Below are 11,432 nucleotides of genomic sequence, written 5' to 3'. Positions count from 1 at the left end.
AAAAAGTAAAGAAAATAATAAGGGGAAAACCCAAGACACACTCCCTGGGGGGGGTGGGGGGGGACCAGCATGTAATTTCTGTCCTTGACAGAATGTATTAAATAAGCAAACACCACCAACAAGCAAAACAAGTACTACAATGTAAAAATATTTTAAAAAATGATAACCCTCTCACATGCATAAATGAAAGATTGCACACAAAGAACTCACATCTTTTCAAGCTTCAATAGTAAATATTCTGCTACTATGTATTAAATACTGCATGGTTTGCCCAAGCTAAGATGAAACCACATCATAAATCAATAAGCATTTTGCATTTTCTTTCATTATCTACTCAAAGTCATGCCCACTGCACCTCTAAACATTTCATTATTATCCTGCCTTCTTATATTAACTCCCTTACCACCAAGTACCAAATAGTAGATGAGAAGTTCCTCTTTATAGAAACATTCCAGTTCCTTCACCAAAAAAATCAAAAAAAAGTCCAGAATTAATTTATAATTCACAAAGTGTCACCACTTTGTAATCCCTAATTAATTAATGATCTAGGCATTAATTGTCCTCAGCTGTAAACATTACCAAAAAAAAAGATGCCCAAGATGCCCAAACAGCATGTGCACCCTAACAGAAGACCACCTCTATAAAGTTTTCTTGTCAAAAAGAAAAAAAAAAATGGACTCCAATCAAAGCACTAGGTCTAACTTAAAAATTTACAAGAAATACAGAGGGGAAAGTACACCCTATTATACCTTAGAGACAGAATCAGCAAAATATAGACCATGGGAAACTGTACAGAACCAAATATTTCAGATTCCTTAACCAATAAATTACAAGAAGGAAACTTGTAGATTAAAAATGACTTGAGACATATCCAATAATTACAATGTATAGGTCTTATTTGTATCATGATTCAAAGAATTTTTTTTAAATTGTTACATTTGTAAGACAACTGAAACACATTTTAATACTAACTAGATGTTAATATTAAGGAATTGCTGTTTTGTCAGATGTTGGGGAGTCTGGTTAACCATCTGACTTCAGCTCAGGGCATGATCTTACGGATCATGAGTTTGAGCCCCACCTCGAGCTCTGTGCTGGCTACAAGCTCTGTGTCTCCATCTCTGTCTGCCCCTCCACCACTCTCTCTCTCTTTCTCTCTCTCTCTCAAAAATGAATAAACATTAAAAAAAAATTAGATGTTGATAATGGTATCCAGTTGTTTTTTAAGTGCATGTCTCTTGCAAATATATACTGAGATACCTGCAGAAGAGGTACCATGTTTGGGATTTGCTTTAGGGTAGATTTGAGAAGAAAGAATGTGGGGGTGGATAAAGCAAGTTAGCTGTAATTTGTGAGTTATTGTAAGTATATGGGAATTAATTATAACTTATCTACCAGGGTGCCTGGGTGGCTCATTCGGTTAAGCATCCAACTTCAGGTCAGGTCATCATCTCCCACGTCATGAGATTGAGCCCCACTTTGAGCTCTGTGCTGATAGCTCAGAGCCTGGAGCCTGCTTTGGATTCTGAGGGGTGTGTGTGTGTGTGTGTGTGTGTGTGTCCTCTCTCTCTGTCCCTCCCCCACTCTCTCTCACGCGTGTGAGCGTGCATGCTCTCTCTCTCTCTCAAAAATAAATAAGCATTTACAATTTTTAATAATAATATTCTATCTACTTTTGTATATGGCATTTTCTACAATGAAACATTTTTTAAATGCTTTCCTAATTCAATATATTAGTAAACTAAACAATTTAGCTGCTCTAGGTCACTAAGGTAGAAGCAAGACCAGACTGGGTAAGACAAAGTATGAAATGGAATTTGGCCAGCAGCCTAGAAGGATATGACTCCTTGTCAAAGGTGGGTAAAAATCAAAATAGGCTATTCTATTCATTTGTTAGGGCTGCCATAACAAAGTATCTTAGACTGGATGGCTTAAACAAGAGATTTCTTTCATTACAATTCTAGAGGCAAAAAGACCAAGATCAAGGTGTTGGCCACTTTGGTTTCCCCTTAGGCCTCTCTCCCTGGCTTGCAGATGGCTGACTTCTTGCTGTGTCTTCCCATGGTCTTACCGCTGTGCATGGTGGATCCCTGGTATCTTTCCATGTATCCAAATTTCCTCTTCTTATAAGGACACCAGCCAGATTGGACTAGGGCTCGCCCCAGTGACATTTTAACTTAATCACCTCTTTAAAGACCTTAGCTCCAAATACTGTCACATTCTGAGATACTGGGAGTTAGGACTTCAACATATGAATTTGAAGGGGACACAATTCAGCTCATAAGAGCTGCTATACTAAGAAATCCTATATGATGAGCTAACATCCTGGGAATTTGTCTGACAAGTCAAGTTTCCTCCACTGACCTGAAGAAAAGCCAGGAATTAGGTCAAGATTAGTCAGATGCCTCACTTCAATTAGCTCCCAAAAGATTCTAGGCCTCCATGAAGTCAAACCAAGCCTAAAAGATATTCTTCTTAGAAAAAAATATTTTCTTTTTTTTTTCAAGTTTATTTATTTTGAGAGAGAGAGCACACATGCAAATGGGGAAGAGTCAGAGAGAAAGGGAGAGAGAGAGAATCCCAGGCAGGCTCTGCACTGTCAGCACAGAGCCCAACACCGGGCTCAAACTCACAAACCATGAGATCCTGACCTGAGCCAAAGTCAGACACTTAACCAATTGGGCCACCCAAGTGTCCCAAAAATAAGGATTCTTCTATGAAGAAGGATCACAAAGAGAAGTCTCACAGATTAGGGTGTACAGTTTCCCATCCAAACCCAATGAACCTGTCAAACCTTGGATAACCAATTTCTCTCTGTCTTTGCTTGAGGCACTTTATCCCATGCAGAGAAGGGACGTGTGCAGAGAAAACATGTCTTTGCCTGCATACAAGGCTGCAAATAGACAACACGAACCCCTCTGTGCACCATCTGCATTAACAGGGAGAAACACAGGAAACTTCCCGCCATGAGCAACAACAGAGCTTACCCTCCGGCACCCTACAATCCCCCAAATGGCCCCCACACATGTTCTCTCTACCTAGATTCCTGCCAACATCTTTTTCAAGGGTTTGGCCAGAACAAGCAGGGCATTCTGTTCACAGGTGGTTTGGTTTCTCGTGTTCCAAATATTCTAGGCACCTGAACAAATCACAGCTCTCTTCTCTCTTTCTCTCCTCCATTAGCTTGCCAAAGAGATACAAAATTGTGGTGGCTTAATTGGGCATTGTTTTGCCATCTTAAATGAGGTTACATTTCCAGGAACATACACACACACCCCATGCCTCCCACCTTCCTTATTCTTTATGAGAGCTTACCTTACTCCAAGGTCTTACCTAATCAAATATATTGGCTAAGATGGCATCGTCATCAGCTCTAAAGGAACCACCAAAGTCTGTCAGGCCCACCGGCATTGTGCTTTACCCTCTCACATCAGCTAAAATATAGAAAGATTGTTTTCCAGGTCAGCTCTGCACAAGTTTATATATTTATGTAAGGACTTACGTGAGCAGGTATCACCCTGCTTTCAGATATACTAACCCTTAGATTTCTCCTTATTATCACTTGCTGACACAAAAAGGGCCCTTGGTCCTTAATTCATCAGACTACATAATAAATTCCCTAAGTTACATATTCCCCTTTCATAAGTCCACTGGCCTTCCGGCAGCCAACAACCCCCAATCATTCTGTAGTCACCAAGTTCTCCCAAACGCCTAGCCCAAAACAATCCCACCAGGTAATATCTTGGAAAAGCCTATATGTGGTGGAAATATGCAATATGCACTAGAAAATGGATAGAGCCATGGGAGAAAGGAAAAGACCTGAAGATTAGAGTATTGGAGAGAGCCATAGCTCAGTAGCATGGATGGAGGAAACAGAAAAATGGTTGTACAAGAGGGGACTAGGGGTGAAGAGCCTGAGGACCCCCAAAAATGTGGCAGCAGGTGTCCTTGTCCCCAGCTTTCCTAGCCTCCCTCTGCTGAAGACCTTTCATCCTTATGGTGTCCAGACTGTGAGCCCAGAGTCTTGGAAATCAGGAATCTGGGCTTTGATTGGGGCACCTGTCAGCTTGAGAAAAAGGAACTAGGAGAAACTGTTACAAACTTTTCTCCTGGGTCAGCAGGAGCATAGGAAGAACCTGCAGTTTTTAGTCAAGCAAGCTTGGATTCCAATCCAGACTCTTCCACATGCTCTCTTTCTAGATTCAGGCAAATTACTTAACTTCCCTGAACCTCAGTGTTCTTATATGTAAAATGGGGAAAATGCTATCAAAAAGTTATTTAGATGATTAAATAACACTGTTGGTAAAGTGCCTCTCATGTTCTATGGCTGGATAAATGTTTTCCCTTCCAGAAAAAGGCTTGAGAGCCAAGACAGCCATGACACCATTTTCATTCTCTAATCACAGGAGCATATCAACCTCTCGGAAAGACAAACTTTTCCTTACTATTAAAGTAATGTGTATTTTAAAAGTTGCTAAGAGAGTAGATCTTATCAATTCTCATCACAAGAAAGGGTTGGGAGAATTACAGCCATTTATCTTTCGCAGATTTCATTAGGTTCTAAGTGTCAAGCCTATCCTTGTAATATAATGCACAGGAACTAAGATAACAGCCAGCCAGCCGATGTCCCACAGCAAGACCCTGTGTGATTCTCACAATAATCAACCACAGTTCTGAACCACGGCTGCACAGGCCACACCCAGGATCAAGTAAATCAGAATCTCTGGGGGTGGGACCTAGGCATCAGTCTATTTTCTAATCTCCCAAGAGAATCCTAGTATGCTGGCAGGTTCGAGAACCTCTGGTCCACAGTACCAGCAGGAAGGAGATGGTGGAGGTTCCTGGAAGGCAAAGAAAAGCGTGCTGCCATCTGACCCTGGGGCTGCCAATAAAATGGGTTCTAAGACTGGAACCAAGTTCACAGCAGAAAACATCTCAGAAGGACTTGAAAAAAAGGCAAGATTTACTGAAAAGTTAACTGATCTGCCAAAGCACCTGTCTAATTTATTAACACTCTAGTTAATGCTAAAAGAAAAGGCAAGATAAAAATAGCTAATTAAAAAATGGAAATAACCTAAATATATTTCAATTTTTAAAAATGGATAAATTACAATGCATTATAGCAGTTAAAAATAAATGAATTCGACCTGCTTGTGTTAACATGGATACATGCTGAGTTATGGCTGAAAGAAAGAAAATGGTTGACTGTTACATACAGTACAATACTGCATAGGTAGAAAAAAAACTTTTTTTAATTTTATAAAGAGAGAAAGCATGAGCAAGGGAGAGGGGCAGAGGGAGAGAGAGAGAAGAGAGAGAGAATCTTAATCAGGCTCCATGCTTAGCACAGAGCCTGAGGCAGGGATCAATCCCAAGACCTGGGACCATGACCTGAGCTGAAATCAAGAGTCAGACACTCAACTGACTGAGCCACTCAGGCACCCCCCTCTTAAGTAAAATTTGAAATACAAAGTAACATATTTTACTTTAAATATATAACATATAGCAAAATTATAAAAATATAGACTTGATGGGTTAAAAAATAGAATAATGGTTATGTCTGGGGTGGAGAGGGACTAGAAAGACATAACAATTAATTGTAATCCATAAACTTTATTTGGACCCTTGTTCAGAGGGGGAAAACAGCCCCAAAAAAGTTATTCTTGGCATCGCTGGGTAATTTTAATAGGAACTGGATAACAGATAATTTTATTATGTTACTGTTACTATTTTTTAGAGATAATGTGATTATGATTTATGTAGAAAATAAACATTATTCTTAGGAGATACATACTAAAGTCTAATGATATCTACAACTTACTGTCAAATGGTATAGCAAAATACATGTTGCGTGCCCGCATACACACACACACACACACACACACACACACCCTACACAGATAAAATCACTTTAAGGTTTGGTAAAAAGCAAGCGTCCCTCAGTGGCCACCTGAGATACTACCACTATAGTTGTTTCTAGGAGAATTGCAGATGAAGGTTGATATTTCCAGGCCCAAAATCTACGGGAGGAGAGTGAAAGCCAGAACCCGCAGGCTTGTTTCTCTAGTGTAGCCCACGCCTGGCTGGTTTCTCCTACCTGCAGGACCAATCTGCCCTCTCAGCACACTCTGCTCTCTGCCATCACAGCTCCAATTAGCACACTGAGCAGTTTTCTGTTTATTTGTCTCTACCCGCCCCGCCCCCGCCATCCACGAGCTTCATGAGGACGAGAACCATGTCTGTCTTTTCGCTCTTATTCTTCCAGCACTGAATACAATGCCTGGCACATGCTAAGTACTTAACAAATATTTGTTTAATTAGTAATTATTGCCATCTACCTCTCCTCTCATCTACCCATCCATGCCATAAGACACAACGACCCCATAAACATGCCCCTCCGAATTGATTTCTGATCCACAAACACTTGTTAGAACACTGTGTACACTGGAGTCACTGTTGAAGCTGCCGTGATCCCTGTGTCTGTCCAACAGTTACTTTTAAAAAGTGTTTATTTGCAAAACTTAACAGAAGACCATGGGGGAGGGGAAGGAGGAAAAAAAGCTACAGAGAAGGAGGGAGGAAAACCATAAGAGACTCTTAAATACAGGGAACAAACAGGGTCGATGGCGGTGTGGGGGAAAGGGGGAAATGGGTGAAGGGCATGGAAGAGGGCACTTGTTGGGATGAGCACTGGGTGTTGTATGGAAGTCAATTTGATAGTAAATTGTATTTTTTTAAAAAGTATTTATTGACACCCATAGAAAATGCTTCCATGATTTGATTTAAATATTTTTTACTTTCCTTCTTACATAGTAAAGAGCATTTACTATCTCTCTGAGGCCCTAAAGACAGTAGGCAGGCAAAATCTCCTGCTCATTTACTCATGCAAATTAACTAGATTCAGGAACTCTACATTCCATAAGTCAGTTATAGATTCAGTAACCAGAAATCTCCATGTCATGACATAATGCTTAGTACTTGTGTCCTCATTAGTTTTCATAGACAATTTTACTTCCTATATACACCCACAATGTAAGTACACATATTTCACTCAAAAGATTACCTGCAGTACGCTCGGTTGGGTAGCTGCGGTGTTCTCACTCCCATATATGCCTAAGAGAGTGGCCAGAAAGATCTGTCTGGCTGACCAGGAAGGTGTTACCAGAGAAGAAATGGTGGCAAGAGGTGAAATCTGAGAGAAGAGGTTGACAAAAAAGGTCAAGAATGAAATTACCCTAAAAACTTTGCAGGTGAGGAAATATAAGAGGAATTTACAGCAAGTAAATATGATTCTTAAGAAATATGGAGGGGCGTCTGGGTGGCTCAGTCAGTTAGGCATCCGACTTCAGCTCAGGTCATGATCTCACAAGTTAGTGAGCTTGAGCCCGCGCTGGGCTCTGTGCTGACAGCTCAGAGCCTGGAGCCTCCTTCAGATTCTGCATCTCCCCCTCTCTCTGCCCCTCCCTCTGCTCACCGTCTCTCTCTCTCTCTCTCTGTCTCCCAATAATAAATAAAAATGTTAAAAATAAATAAATAAAAAGAAATATGGAAAGACCAAGGGAAGAAACAAGAGAAAGAAGTAAAGAATGAAGAAGCAGTGATAGGAAATTCTGTGAGGGGCACATGGATGGCTCAGTCGGTTAGGTGTCCAATGCTTGATCTCGGCTCAGGTCATGATTTTGCAGTTTTGGAGTTCAAGCCCCACATCAGGCTCTGCACTGGCAGCACAGAGCTTGCTTGGGATTCTGTCTCTCTCCTCTCTCTGTCTCTCCTCTACTCGAGTTCTCTCTCTCTCTCAAAATAAATAAATGAACATTAAAAACTAATTTTAAAAAAGGAAATTCTGCGAAAGACACGCCAACAGGTATTGGAAGTTGGTAAGCCAGGTCTCCCTACCTGACTCAGACCTTCCTACTCAATACAGTCAATGTGCAAGCAGAATTTCTATTTAATTGAATTATCTTTGAATGTATGAGAGGGGTTTATCACTTTTGGTAAACTGTAGGTTTTTTAATGAAGATTCACTCAGTAATTTATCTTTGGCGCTGACACTGATTTTTATCAATTCTTTTTTTTAAACTGGAATATAGACTATGTGACTAGTCATTGAGATCCTTAAGATACACTGGATGGTGCAACCACGGCCCTCTTGGGTTTCAGTGTTGTTCCTTCACAGAATCCAGGCCTGAATCTGCAGTACATGATTTTTAGGTGCCTCATTGGACCAGTCCCAGGGGTATTTCGTCATCTAGCCTTGGCACTCTACTTATATTTTTTCTTTCATTTGGCAGCATCACCACATTTACCACCCATCAACTCCTGAAGGGGGTAGGCCTTGGAGCCAAAGGGGCAGCACAACGTGTGCGTCTTAATGTGACGCTTTCCAAAGGACACCAACCCCTTCCTCATTCTGTTTTCCGTGGAGAAAACCAAAGAGCTCATCAATTCATTTTGTTGGAAATCTGGAACACTTGTAATTTTACTATTCTCTCTGAATCTGGAAACAAAATTTCAAAATTATTTTCCCAGATAACCTAAAATTTCTTGAAATCTTATTTTGGTTACATAGCATAAGGAAACGGACACTATCTAATCCATTGCTTAAATTAATTGCAAACAAATCCTCTTAAAAGTTAGAAAGATATCAGGGAGAGAAGGACAGATACCATATGTTTTCACTCATAGGTCTAACAGGAGAAACCTAACAGGGGACCATGGGAAGGGGAGGTAGGGGGAAGAGTTAGGGAGAGGGAGGGAGGAAAATCATGAGAGACTCTTGAATACTGAAAACAAACTGAGGGCTGAAGAGGGAGGGGGGAAGGGGAAGGGGGTTGATGGTCATGGAGGAGGGCACTTGTGGGGAAGGGCACTGGGTGATACATGGAGGCCAACTTGGTAATAAACTATTTTAAAAAGGGCTAGAAAGATATAATGTTTTCATTTAAAAATATGAATGCTGTTGGGACACCTGGATGGCTTAGTTGGTTAAGTGTCTGACTTGGGCTCAGGTCATGATCTCACGGCTCCTGAGTTTGAGCCCCATGTTGGTCTCTGTGCTGTTGGAGCCTGGAGCCTGCTTTAGTTTCTGTGTCTCCCTCTCTCTCAGCCTCTCCCCACCTCTCTCTCTCAAAAATAAACATTAGAAAAAATTTTTTGAAATATAAATACTGTCCAATTAACATAAATACTGGATACAACCTATGATTTCCAAGAAATCTTCATGGAAATACTTTTCCAGTGTATTTCCTAGCCCCATCCTTAAAAATACATCTTTCACCACAAATGTTTTTAATTAATAGTATGTCCTAGCTTCCTTAGGAAATAACTTTTGAATATAAAATGAATTATGTCACCTAGATTAAAACAAGAATCATTTTTGTTTTATTTTAAACAGGCTTCTGAATATAAGCTACAGCTGCTGTAATCCTTGCCCCCACCCCCCGCTCAAAAGTCCTCATAGATATCAGCCTTCAGGAAAGTTCCTCTATAGCAACCTGTGGCCTGCCCACAAACCTTAATTAGTTTGAGAGATCATGACATAGACCCTCTTCAGACTGGATAGGAGTGGTAGCTCTCTGTAGAGAAATAGAGCGAGCTTTTGTACCAGGTAATTCAAGGAGCAGCAACAGGCTAATATGTAGACAAGAGAGGGTGGAGCATGTGGTGTGGTTCTCAGCAGAGCGGCAGGCCTCTAATGAGGCCCCGTAGTGGATAGCAGCTGGTAAACTTGGGGCTCAAAATAGGAGGCTCGGAGGGCCTTTCTTTGCTAACAAAAGACTGCAAATTGCTCAAAGGCCTGAGTAGGCAATGAGAACATGTTCATATGGTGAGCCAGTATGTAAAATTTTGAAAACAAATATTACAATATATGAATTTACATTGCAATAAGAATCAGAAGGGTTCCATGATTGTGGACATTTTGGTAAGAATAGGTACAAAAGTTGACTGTTACATTTTGTATAAGAAAATCACCACCTGCTCTCTGTCTGTTCTGGAATACCCAGACTGAAATGCACGCGGTGCGTGTTATAACCGTTTGTATGGCCGTGCCACACATTCTGTCTGCAACCCCAGACAAACGACAGTGAGAGCGTGATGTGTTTTATAGAGGATTACAAAATTAATGGAATTCGTGCTTCATGAAATTAATTCCCAGATACTCAACAATAAATTAATAGTATGACAATCGCATAAACTAGAAGAAAAAACTCAAATCTCTTGTGATACAAGCCAGAGACTAAGACTGACCCAGATCTTAGGGACTGATTTTAAACAGGTTCTTGTAGAGCCTTTGTAGTTTGATTTTGAATAGCTAGCATTAATCTCAGTAGTTCTACAGGCTGGGAGGCACAACCAGGGACCCCCAAAGGACAACCATCCATATCAATACTAAATATATACCATTTGGTTAAATATTGAACTTGTTCGCTTGTCATTTCCAAGCACCACTCTGAGAAATCTCAGAAGTTTCTTTTACAATTTAGTATCTCTCGAAAAATATTTTTAATGCTTAAAAAACAAAGTACCAGTATAAGTAGTAATCATTCTGTGTGTGCTCTTTTAAGGAAAAGGAGAGTTCTTCTGACATCCATTACAGATCCAAAGTAGAAAAGAAATTCAGGCTTAAAAACACACAATACAGGTCATGCTTCTCCCATTCCCTTATATAATCTGAACCTCTCATTAATTGCAGAGAAACCCCCTTAGCAATTTCTAACACAAGTTATAACTGCAGGGCTTTATTCTTTTGTGTACGTCTTTGGACGACTCTAATTCTAGCGGCATGATTTATAACTGGGGGTTATTTTTGACTCACATTTTTGCCATCCTCCTTACATCTTCTTCACCACAGTTTTTCCAATCCTTCATCTGAAACATGTGCCACTTTGCAGTCATACTCCAGTTCAGACCACACCATCTCTGCTCTGGAACAGTGTTGAAAGGAAAAGCTGCTTACCTGCCCAACTTGGTCCCCATCTTGTCAATGGAGTTCAACCTCTGTGTGCCTCCAACTCTATACTGACCAAGAGCCTTATTTCCTGAAGATGTTTCTAACTTTGAAGCCTTCTGCTAATCATTCTCAAGTCCACACTTGGTATTTCCTGCAAGCATTACTCCCCAGCAACCCTCCACGTCCTCATGGAAGTTCCGCATCCCTGCTCCACGTGTCTCCGTACCCTGACTCATGCCGTCTCCCATGCAATTGTTTCCTCACTGCTGCACACGCATCTTGGTTCCTAAGCTAGACTGTAAGCAGAAAATGAATTTTCTGCTGGCACTCAAGTAATTTAACAAACGTGTATGGAGGGCATCCAATGAATCAAGTACAATGTTGTTAATTCCTGGTAACCCAGATATGCACATTTGAAATGCAGTTAACAACCCACATCATGTATCAGATATAATTTTTAAAGTTTCTTGAACAGGTAAGT

General features: G+C 40.6%; 1 pseudogene; it reads right to left on the bottom strand.

Moving 5' to 3' along the window:
- Positions 1–8,115: 8,115 nt before the first annotated feature.
- On the bottom strand, positions 8,116–8,409 carry LOC115297154 (annotated as a pseudogene).
- Between the last annotated feature and the right edge of the window lie 3,023 nt (positions 8,410–11,432).

Source organism: Suricata suricatta, chromosome 7, assembly GCF_006229205.1.
Source record: "Suricata suricatta isolate VVHF042 chromosome 7, meerkat_22Aug2017_6uvM2_HiC, whole genome shotgun sequence".
NCBI lineage: Eukaryota > Metazoa > Chordata > Mammalia > Carnivora > Herpestidae > Suricata > Suricata suricatta.
This window is presented reverse-complemented; position numbering and strand designations above follow the sequence as displayed.